Here is a 12721-nt window from a genome sequence, read left to right on the forward strand (position 1 = left end):
ACTCTTTCTAGAAGTGAGAGTGAAGTGTGCTTCCAGTTTTAATTGAGAAAGAAGTGTGCTGTAGCTATCAGAAATTAGTGAATTGTGGAGTTAAGGTATATAGTCCTAACATCAGCAACTGGCACCCCTGGGCTGCCAGAGCCCGCCAGCAGCACTGACAACTGACCTGGACCTCCCACACTAGGTGACAGGGTTTGCAAGCCACCATTTCAACTTCCCAGAATGCCCTGGAGTGACACTGTCTTGGGCACAAGGCTGGCATCAAGGGTAGGCATGATTGGGCAGCTGCTGAGGACCCACTCCCCAGTAGGGGCGCACTGACAAGAGCCCCTGGAGTTGCTCCTCCCCTTCACCATTGCAACCTGCTTGTTCACCGGCCTCTTGTTCTGGCCCAGACAACAGCCGAGTGAGAAGGAGGAGCAGTAGATGCCATTGCCTGCTTGCTCACTCACTGGCTCTCTGCATGTCCAGCAAGCAAGCAACGATGAGAAAGAGGAGGAGGAGCAGCGTTTGACAATAGCAGTGAGAAAGTAGACTCACAGGGGGTGGGGGCATTGAGGGTGTCTTGCCGAAAGGCCCTGAAAACCTGGAGTTGGCATTGCTTGGGTGCTTCAAAGCATTGCATTTAAATGCCACCCAGCCACCCTTCTGTTGCTACCAGCATGTCATTGTATGCCCGAGGAAGCTCATCACAGGACACTTCACCAAGGACTCCCTCAAACCTGGAGCTGGCTCAGGAAGTATGATTCCTCCTCCTTACCTGTCCCTTGGCCAACTCCAAAATGGATGAGCCAGACAACTGCAGCTAGTAAACTTGGGGTTCTGAAGGAACTTGGAAAGAGCGACAGGCTCTGTCCTTGCTGCTAAATGTCCCCCTTCACAGAAGCATGCATACCCCTCCTGCCATGAATGGCTGAACCTTAGGCAGGCAGATCCCCTTTCCACATAGGGCTTCTGGGGCGATTAAATGAACAGGCATCTGAAAACAGTGAGCCATGTGATTAAATGACAATGCCAGGTTGTCCTGTAGGCATTAACTCATTTCAGGCTGCCTGGCTGAAGTCGAACTCTCAGCTCTGGGCAAATGTGTGTGTGTGTAGGGGGGGGGCAGATTGGATGGGAACACTGCAGACCTGTTCTCAAAAAAAAAACTTTTTACAATGAGTAAAGATCAAAGTGGAAAAATACTCCAGAGAAAAGCCATCATGATGGATTTGGTGGACTAGTATTTGGAGCTAGGTTGCACAGTTAGCTGTCTTTGCTCCCATTTGCTCTGCCAGATACAAGTTGGATAAACAGGAACTTGGAAAAGAAAGTACTTTAAGCCAATAATTAAAAGGTAGCTTTACCTAGTAGTTGGAGGGAACAGGTCCTTAGGCTATAGGATTGCCGAATCTCCTGTTCCTTTAAGAGCTCTGAGATAGGTGAAAGTTGGATTGGTGCAGCTTTTCTATCATTGTAGTTGGCATTAACAGCAACAGCACCGCTACCACACAGTGAGTATGGAAGATAACAGAATGCAAATACTGATGTCTGTCTGGTAATACTAGTGCACGGGCGGGCAAAAGATAGATTGGGATCTAGTGACAGGTTGGCAGGGGTTTCTGACTTCCAAGAGTTTAACAAGAGCGATAGCTAAAAGTCCCTCTCTCTGCTAAAACAAAGAAAAGTTAGGGCAGGGGAGAGAAGCATGAGTGGCTTTTTTAATGAAAAGGTTGTCAGTCAGTTCCAGTAATAAAGATGAATTTGGGGGCTGACTGAGCATGTGCTCAGAAGTGCCATTTACCCTTCTTCAATTCAAAATGTATGTTTGAACCACTGAGCCACTATGCAAACGTTTGGCTCCAGTAGGTGGATCTCAGAGGTCTAGTAAAAAAATCAAAGTAGATTCCACAAGCCTGGGCTGAATCCACACATAGTGGTTTTACCGTTATCATACTGCAATGATAACTACTGGTGCACATGACACCAATGGGCACCAATAGTTATCACTGCAGTATGATAACGGTAAAACTGCTATGTGTAGATTCAGCCCTGGTTGGCCTGGCGCAGGGGCGCGGGGGAGGGGAGAGCTCTACAGTGGGGTCTACTCAGGCCCCAAGCATGGATGAGTCAGGGTAAACTTGTCTTGAGTCCTGGAGATATAGGGACACCAGCCCAGGCTGCAAACCCATTGCCATAAGGAAAAAACAAGGTTAAATTTCAGGTCGTGGTTCAAGGTATTCATGAACCTTATTTCTCTGTATCTGTGTTCCTGTTGTTCAACTGTTGTGCAATTTGGTGGAGTCAATCAGAAACAGTATTAGAATAGAACAAGCAAGTTTCTGAACATGGAGTTGCTGGCCCAAGTCCTTTTCTAGAACAGACAGTTTGCTTGTGTAGTTAAGCCAGGGCTTGTAGTTTGAGAGACAGAGAGATCTATGCTTCTCTATGTGACATGCTCTCTCTCTCGAAGAGAGCTTTGGCTATTGGGCGGTATAGAAATGAAATGAATGAATGAATAAATAAATAAATAAATAAATAAAAATGACTAGTCCCAAGGAGGGAGCAATGGCTGGTAGGAAGGATAAAAAGATCTGGGACCGTGGGAGCCAATGCAGCTGGTAGGATTTACAGTCCCAAAGTATATGTGAGTAAGTGTCTAGTTCAACATTTATCTTACAGATCTTTCTGATAATTTTCCTTGCGAAAAGTTGCATCACAAAAAAGTAAGTCTACTTTTGATACTAGCCCCCACTTATCTTATTAAATTAGATTTACCAAAAAAACAAACTGTAACAAGTTTTCAGTGAAGCATGCATTGCCTTATGGATTTTCTGCACACTGCCACTAAACCGGCAGGAGCTGAAAAAGGCTTCTGCAAGCTAGCCCTCTGAAAAAATGGCAGGTGTTCTGCTACAGGGCAAGAATGGTTATGCTACTTTGCTACTGGTTATTTATTTTGCACATAATTGTAAACTTGCAAGACAAACCAACTGTATGGAGATAATTCACAATTTTGCAATGAAAAAGGCCAGAGAAAGAAAGCTTTAAAGTGAATTGATCTGTTTATAAAATGTTTGAAGTTGTATTGATTGGTCTGTTGGAATAACAACAACAAAAACAGGATAATACCTTTATTAGGACCAACCAAAAAGTTAGAACATAACCAGTAAACTCTGTAGTTCCAAAGTGCGTTGAACAGAAACAGCAGACGAGGGGTTTTACACAGGAGTGGAGAAAGAGGCCAAAAGGGAATGGGTCCAGGACCGGCCCTCCCATGAAGCGGGTGAAGTGCCCCCATCAGGTGATGGAGTGAGAGGGGCGGCAAATGGCGCCACGCTCCCCCCGCCCAGCCAGAAAGGCCCACCACCACTGCCCCACCACCTCCAGCAGACGCTCTGGAAAGTCCTGCCAGTTGCTGTCCTGCCATGGCATTTGCTGCAGCAAGAGAGCGGCCAGTGGGGCTCTGTGGAGCAGCCGCCCACCCTCTGTTTCCCTCACTGCCTGCCCTCCTTACTTTTGCTGCTGCCTCATTGGCTCTGTGGAGAGCCTCGCAGCTGGAAAAAGCAGCTGCCGGGCTCGAGAGCCCTAGAGCCACCTCTTCTGGCTGCGTGGCTCCCTATAGAGCTGATGTGGTGGTGGTGGCAGTGCCAAAGATAAGGGGAAGGGAGCTATGTGACGGGGGGACAATGTGGCGGCAGCAGGAAGAGACAGGATGTGGCAGGAAAGGGCATGACATGATGGTGGCACGTGTTGTCTCCCACCTCAGGTGGCAAGAGAGCTTGTGAGGAGGCTGGATGAGTTTGTATGTAACCCATGCTTCAGTTGTTGCTCCCAACATTGTTAAAAGAATGGTAAGCCTAGCATGCCCCTGTTCGCCGGCACTGGGTGGGGTCATTGCCCTCCCCCCTCTCTTTCTAGAACCAGCTATTGGAGCATGCTCAGCAAGTGCTCTCCTGGGCGGGCAGGCTTCTTTGAAAAGATTCCAGCAGTCCAGCCTGGCTCAAGAAGAGAAAGCTGCTCCAAAGGGAAGGCCCTCAGACTCTGTTATTCACAGGCCTGCTTTGCTTGTTTTTAGGATACAAGCAACTAAGAATGAAGGTTTTGATTCCTACACAAGAACACTGCAACAACTATAAAAGGACTGAGCTCATTGTTACGGGGGGGGGGGTCCTCTTCTTCTTCTGTGCACCCTGTTAATAGCTGAAGGAAACTTGTGACATCTTTGCTCCTATGGAGCAATAGCAACCAAACTGTCAATAATAGCAAGAATATTCCTGTCACTTGACTGTGTATTAATGTGTTGTGTATCAATGAGGATTATTTTTTTTAATATACATTTAAATTTGATCTTTGATGTTCTTCTTTTTATCTGTTATTGCAAATATAGATGGGAATCACACTGTCAGAAAAGACTGAACCTGACCACTTCTCCTATCTAATGCAGAGATATTGTGGGTTACATAAAAAATGGTGTCTGAACAGGGTCAGTACCATCCATACTTGTAAACTGTAATTAGTCATTTTAATCCCAACTATAAGAAATTTTCCTTGCGAGATATTTGTTTAAAATACTGCTGTATTTATTTTATTTATTGTATGGCACATTTACATCACATTACAATAAAAACATAGAACATAATATATATGAAATGTAAAATATAAAATATAGACAGGAATATTACAAACATATGTCTTCTTGTTGTTGTTGTTGTTCAGTCGTTAAGTCGTGTCCAACTCTTCATGACCACATGGACCATAGCACGCCAGGCCTTCCTGTCCTCCGCTCTCTGCCAGAGCGTGCTCAAGTTCATATTCATTGCATCGGTGATGCTATCTAGCCATCTCATCCTCTGCCGTCCCCTTCTCCTTTTGCCTTCAATCTTTCCCAGCATCAGGGTCTTTTCCAGTGAGTTTTCTCTTCGCATTAGGTGGCCAAAATATTTGAGCTTCAGCTTCACTATCTGTCCTTCCAATGAGCAGTCAGGGTTGATTTCCTTTAGGATTGACTGATTTGACCTCCTTGCAGTCCAGGGAACTTGTAAGAGTCTTCTCCAGCACCACAGTTCGAAAGCATCAATTCTTCGGCGCTCGGCCTTCCTTATAGTCCAGCTCTCACAGCCATACATTACTACTGGGAAAACCATAGCTTTGATTAGACGGACCTTTGTTGGCAAGGTGATGTCTCTGCTGTCTAGGTTTGCCATAGCTTTCCTCCCAAGGAGCAAGCATCTTTTAATTTCATGGCTACAGTCACCGTCTGCAGTGATCTTGGAGCCAAAGAAAGTAAAATCTGTCACTGCTTCCATTTCTTCCCCTTCTATATGGCAGGAAGTGATGGGGCCAGCTGCCATGATCTTCGTTTTTTTAATGTTGAGTTTCAAACCAGCTTTTGCACTCTCCTCTTTCACCTTCAACAAGAGGCTCTTTAGATCCTCTTCGCTTTCTGCCATTAGGGTCGTATCGTCTGCGTATCTGAGGTTGTTGATAATTCTCCTGGCAACCTTAATTCCGACCTGTGATTCATCCAACCCAGCGTTTTTCAAGATGTACTCTGCATATAAATTAAATAAGCAGGGCGACAATATACAGCCTTGTCGTACTCCTTTCCCAATTTTGAACCAAACAGTTGTTCCATGTCCGGTTCTTACTGTTGCTTCTTGACCCTTGTACAGGTTTCTCAGGAGACAGGTAAGGTGGTCTGGTACTCCCATCTCTTTAAGAATTTGCCACAGTTTGTTGTGATCCACACAATCAAAGGCTTTAGCGTAGTCAATGAAGCAGAAATAGACGTTTTTCTGGAATTCTCTTGCTTTCTCCATGATCCAGCGAATGTTGGCGATTTGATCTCTAGTTCCTCTGCCTCTTCAAAACCCCGCTTGTACTTCCAGTAGTTCTTGGTTCACATGCTGCTGAAGCCTAGCTTGTAGGATTTTGAGCATAACCTTGCTGGCATGTGAAATGAGTGCAATTGTGCGGTAGTTTGAACACTCTTTGGCGTTGCCCTCCTTTGGAACTGGAATGTAAACTGACCTTTCCAGTCTTGTGGCCACTATTGAGTGTTCCACATTTGTTGGCATATTGAGTACAGCACTTTAACAGCACCATCTTTTAGGATTTTAAATAGCTCAGCTGGAATACTGTCATCTCTGCTAGCTTTGTTGCTAGTAATGCTTCCTAAGGCCCACTTGACTTCACTCTCTAGGATGTCCGGCTCAAGTTCAGTGACTGCACTGTCATGGCTATCAGGGACATTAAGATCTTTCCTATATAGTTCTTCTGTGTATTCTTTCCACCTCTTCTTAATCTCATCTGCTTCTGTTAGGTCCCTGCCTTCTTTGTCCTTTATCATGCCCGTCCTTGCACAAAACGTTCCCTTGAGATCTCCGATTTTCTTGAAGAGATCTCTAGTCTTTCCCATCCTATTGTTTTCCTCGATTTCTTTGCATTGTTCATTTAAGAAGGCCTTCTTGTCTCTCCTTGCTATTCTCTGGAACTCTGCATTCAGTTGGGTATATCTTCCCCTTTCTCCCTTGCTTTTCACTCCCCTTCTTTCCTCAGCTACTTGTAAAGCCTCATCAGACAGCCACTTTGCTTTCTTGCATTTCTTTTTCTTTGGGATGGATTGAGCTGCTGCCTCCTGAACAATGTTACGGACCTCCGTCCATAGTTCCTCAGGCACTCTGTCTATCAGGTCTAATCCCTTCAATCTATTCCTCACCTCCACTGTATATTCATGAGGGATATGATTTAGGTCATACCTGAATGGTTTAGTGGTTTTCCCTACGTTCTTCAATTTAAGCCGAAAACATATGTCTAGGTTACAGATATAGTTTTTTTACTTCAGTTGTCACAGCCAGGAAATCAGCAAAGTCTCCACTGTAGGCTCAGTTTTGACACTCTGTCACTATGTGTTGGACAGTTTGTTTTTCAGCCCCACAATCACAATTTGATGATGTTGTTTTGCCCCATTTATAAAGGGCACCTGCACATCTACCATGACCCATGCGAATTCGGTTCAAGGTTGCCCATATCGCACGGGGCTGGTCAAATTCAGGTGGTTTTTCCAAGATGCAGGGCAAGCTTCGGCATTATGGAGGGCAGTTCCCTAGCCAATGTTGTTTCCACATGTTGTGGATATTGAAATCATCTTCTAGAAGAGCTTTAGCGGTAGAAATGGTTGGATGTCCCGATCTTAACCTGTTTAATACTGCTGTAAATATGAAACTATGTAAACAGTATAAGTTTGATCCAGACTGCTCTGTTAGACTGAGTGGTATTCATCCTACTGTTACAGATGAGGAGCTGGTGCATGCCTTAGGAGAGTATGGGGCTGTTACTGGATTTAAAAGAATGCAAGGTAGTTAGCAAGGCATTGCTATCTGTAAGTACAGTACAGTGTGTGCAGCTAGAATGATAAGAGACTGTAAACAAATTAAATTAAATGGTAAATGGAGTGTGTTTCCTATGGGCACAAGGAAGGCCCTTTCTGGTCATTCCTTAACAGAAGGGAACCTAGGTGATGAACAAATAGCTGGTACTCCACCTACACCCTGTTCAGCCGGGACACATTTTCTTCCCCTGATGCACCAACACATTCTACACCCAACTTCACCATCCCTGAAGGGGTACCTAAAGTAATAGTAGAACATGTAATAAAGTCTGATGAGGCCTCCGCTGCCTATAATTATGCATCCTTCAAACTGAAGTGTTTTTCTGGTCTTTCATCAAAACCGCCTAGTGATGTAGATTTTGATACATGGAAGCTTCAAGTGCAACAGCTACTAGATGATCCAGAAATATCTTCCAAAGGAAAAAAAAGAAGTTAATTGAGAGCTTAGCACCCCCAGCTTTGAATGAAGCTTTAAATGCAGATCAAAGTTTCACTGCAGAAGAATGTTTGGTGTGCCTAGAAAAGCTATATAGTTCTGTTTCCAGCAGTGATGAACTGTATGCTCAGTTTTTAGAGACTTTTCAGAAATCTTCAGAAAAACCCTCTGAGTATCCGAGACGATTAAAGGACTGCTGGAGAAAGGTCTTTGCGGTCTGCTTTATCGTCCTTTAGCATGCCTTTAACTTCCTTGTTGAGCCTCCTTGAGTACAGCAGGCTCCCTGCTGCAGAGGTTCCCTTGGCAACGCGTGCAGAACTCCACAGATGGGCCCAGTGATGCGATGGAGGGAGCAGGGTTAACAAGCACTGCAGAACCGTTAGAGCTTGCCAAGCCCTTAGAACCCAGCTCCCCTGCTCTTTCAGCTTGGGTCCTTTTCACTCTTTGCTTCAGAGCCAAGAAGCCCAGCTCAGTACTGTGACTTGACATGCCAAGGAGACTCTCCTCAGACAGAAGGGGGAGATCTTCAGTAGCCCTCAGAGCTACCTCACAAGGAACAGCGGCTCTCTCACTGAGAACAATGGAGCAGGCAGGCCCCCTCTGCGCCTGTGGTTCCCTCCCTGTGCCAGGAAATCAGGGAGGAAGTGTTGGAGGAGCTGTGGAGGGCAGAGGGAAGCATTGGGACACCGTCTCCCAGTTACTCGTGGTTCTCAAGCCGTTCTTGGAAGCCACAGAAACCTTGGGCGTTGTTGCTGTTGCACACAGAACAACCAACAAAGTCCAGATAGAAATCCCTAAAACAGCATCTGATAGGTTAATTCAACATCTCTCCCCAAAGTGCTGTGATTGGAGAGCCCTGGTGAAGTTATTCCTTGGTTGGGACCTAGAGCTGTCAGTCACAAAACTATAGCCCCCCTCCCCTCCCTGGACTCATATTCATGCCTTATCCAAGGCATTTGCACAGCCCTAAGGATTTCATCCTTCATCTCAAGGTCATTGTGAGCATTTTGGCTGGGGGGATGAAACTTTGTCCCCAGAACTACACTGCTTTGGGGGTGTGGCATTGTCACCCACAGTGATACTTTAGAGGAGTCCATCCCTTTGGAGATTTCGAGAGCTCATTATGCACATGCATCTTTGAACCGGTCCTCCGGTTCCCCATTTAGAGGAGTCAGGACAGAGAAAGTATCAGGTCCCTGCTGACACTGGCAGTACTGATGAGAGAACAGTGATGAGGATTCAGTAGTGCTAGTTGGTGGACTGAGATCATTATCCCACTTTCCCACAGGCTAATGAAACATTCTTGGCTTGTAAACACTTCGACTATTGTCATGCTTTGCTAGATTGAAACAGGGGACTGCTTCATGCTCTGTTACTAATGCTGGGAGCCAGTCATCATTGTTAACCGCCCATGGCTAATATTAACATAAAAATGCCAGATGGCTTCAAAAGGGCTCACCATTGGCTAAAAGACGGATGTCACCAAGCCATTAAACAAGGAATTTGCAGTAGCTGCTGAAGGAGCAGGAGGCCTTAATGAGGGTGGCCAGAGGGGCAGGGAAGGGGGGAGCTTGAATTAAGGACCCTTCAATCTACAATAAAGCAATACTGTTATTGGAAACAACAAAAACATCACAAAATAGTGAGCAAGCTTTTGAGTTCTTCATCAGGCTAGATGTTAAACAAAACAGTGGGAAGGGGGAGGCAGAAAAAAAGCAGGCATGATGTTAAAGACACCAAATCTACAGTTTAAGCAGTCTAAAATGAAGTCCTGGCTATAATCTACACTGGATGCCTTTTTATTTAGAGGGCGCTGCTGTACCAATATTTTCTTTTTCACATGGAGTGGCTGCTCTTGTGTGTACATGTTAAGGAATACACAGCAGAGAATATGCCTTGTTTATAATGCGAGCAATTGCCACAAAGCAGCATGTGATTTTGCAAGTGTGGGAGGTGGTTTGAAGATTACATGTATGTTGTCACCTTTGTGCATAAAGCAGTGTAGAGCCACAAGCCATGTTATTTGCAGGATACGTGGGAGAGTACATGGGCCAAATCAGTTTTTTAAAAGATGATGATGCACGTGTGGAGATGTATACAGCTACATTTTTTAATAAAAGGAAATGCCGAAAAATAAAGACTGCACAATCATGCTGCTGTCTATGGTAACCATTACAATGCTGGGTATAATTTGTTGCCCTTAGAACCACCCACTCACCAAGGAGAAAGGTGAAGATTTGAAAAATAGGTTGCAAACTCCGCAGGTAGAAGCCACTCCCCATCCACATCGCCCGGATTACAGCACAGGTAATCTTCAGCAAAAGGGCCTGTAGCATGCACACAGCAGTTTCATGCCCTGAGCTCTTACTCGTATTGGAAATAGGTGCTTCTGAGTTTGGGGAACTTAACTCAAATGCAGTCGATTTGGGGGAAACACACTTAGATTCAAAATAAAGCAATCTTCATATTTGCAAAGATTGTTCTTGAGCACATGCAAATGCTACAGCATAGAAAAATAGCTTGCTTAGTACGCCCACCCCCTAGCACATGAGGTGGGATACCTATTCCATCCTAACAGACCTGACTGATGGAAAATACATAGATTTGGGGAAACTAGCATTTGCCGAGTATGGAGGGGAGGTGGCACTAGGGAAATAGTATAGGGGAGATTGGGCACTTGTGTGCCAGGGGAAGCATGGGTGCTGGGGAAATGGGTGGCTGTGGTAGAAGAAATAAATAACTTAGATAAATAAGTCTAAATAAAGCATGGACTGTGGGAATGCTGTAACATAATATACGTACCTCAACTTCAGCAAAGCTTTCGACACAGTGCCCCATGATATCCTGTTGAGCAAACTAGCTCAAAGTGGGCTAGATGAAACAACAATCCGGTGGATCCACAGTTGGCTACAGAATCGGATTCAAAGCGTGCTTATCCATGGGATCTCCTCAAACCGGGTGTAACGAGCGGGGCACCGCAGGGCTCGGTCCTGGGCCCAGTGCTCTTGAACATTTTTATTTATGACTTGGAGGAGGAGGTGCAGGGAATGCTGATCAAATTTGCAGATGACACAAAATTGGGCGAAATAGCTAATACCTTGGAAGACAGAAACAAAATTCAAAGTGATCTTGATAGACTGGCACGCTGGGCAGAAAACAACAGAATGACATTTAATAGGGATCAATGCCAAGTTCTGCACCTAGGGAAAAAAAAAACAAATGCACAGTTACAAGATGGGGGATACTTGGCTCAACAACACAAGTGAGAAGGATCTTGGAATTGTTGTAGATTGTAAGCTGAATACGAGCCAACAATGTGATGTGGTTGCAAAAAAGGCCAATGCTCTTTTGGGCTGCACTGACAGAAGCATAGCTTCCAAATCCCGGGAAGTTCCCCTCTATTCAGTTCCCCTCTACTCGGCACTGGTTAGGCCTCATCTGGAGTACGGTGTCCAGTTCTGGGCACCGCACTTTAAGAAGGATGCAAACAAACTGGAGAGGGTTCAAAGGAGGGCAACGAAGATGATCAGGGGACTGGAAACAAAGCCCTATCAGGAGAGACTGAAAGAACTGGGCATGTTTAGCCTTGAGAAGAGAAGACTGAGGGGAGATAGGATAGCACTGTTCAAGTACTTGAAAGGTTGTCAAAGAGAGGAAGGCCAGGATCTCTTCTCGATCATCCCAGAGTGCAGCACATGGAATAATAGGGCTCAAGTACAGGAAGCCAGATTCTGGCTGAACATCAGGAAAAACATCCTGACTGTTAGAGCAATATGACAATGGAACCAATTACCTAGGGAGGTGGTGGGCTCTCCCACACTGAAGGCATTCAAGATGAAGCTGGATAGCCATCTGTCAGGATGCTTTGACAAAGAATCCTGCACTGAGCAGGGGGTTGGACTTGATGGTCTTGTAGGCCCCTTCCAACCCTACTATTCTATGATTCTATGAGATGGCTACAAGGAGAGGAAAGGGAACCTGGAGAACCTTCTTTCCAGATTAGGTTGCTAAAAGTTGTAGAAGTGCTGTGGACACAGACCATCACTGGTTGTCTCAGTTACAGTTACAGTGTACAAAATCTGGGGCATCTGCCTTGTAGAGCATGGCCACGCTTGAGAAAGATGTTATCTACGAAGATCCAGTGATGATCCCAGGAAAACAAGTTCTTGTGGTGAGGATGGAGAGACTGAATGGAGGCTAATTCGCCCCTTAGGGACCCTGGGCTAAAAAAGTTGGGCTAAAAAAGTTGTAGACAGGGAGTCTTGCCAAGGGGGCTTCTCTTGAATGTTCCCAATTAGATCAGCGACTTAGCACTTACTTGAGGCTGTTCTATAGCTGTTTCCCACACCTTAAGTTCACTTCTGCACCACCACAGCCAACCCCATTGGGCTCAAGGACAACAACTCGTATGTGGAATGCAAGCCTTCATAAAACACTGAGCTGGAGCTCAAGGAGTTGTTGGGCAGACTTGTGCCATGTATGGAGCCTGGCCCTAGGCTCCATGAGCACTTTACCAGGGGGTAAAGCTTTCTCTCTCCGGATGTGCAAGGCAAACATATCTCACCAGGTAAATGAGGCAGTTCAAAAATGAAAGCATAAAGGACTCCTGACCCAGTAACTGGGGGCTTGGTACTAGGGTAGAAATGTGTGCTAGAAGAGTAGTGAGGTGTGATACCAATAGCCTAATTGAACCCTGAATTCATGCTTAGAGCTGAGACAGACCAATGTGGTGGATGCCCAAGCCAAATGCAACAGAGTGAACAACAGCTTCCCAAACTCCACCGCAGTTACACTGTTTTACACAAAGAATACAAAGGCTTGTTTCTGAGGACTTGGACCCAGACTGGGTCCAAACAAAAGGGACAAAGGCTTGGTTCTGACTCTTGAAGAGAAGGACCAGGGAGGCTCTC

The sequence above is a fragment of the Heloderma suspectum genome, chromosome 4, assembly GCF_057233095.1.
Source record: "Heloderma suspectum isolate Gila_16-S chromosome 4, 16-S_ref, whole genome shotgun sequence".
Classification (NCBI taxonomy): domain Eukaryota; kingdom Metazoa; phylum Chordata; class Lepidosauria; order Squamata; family Helodermatidae; genus Heloderma; species Heloderma suspectum.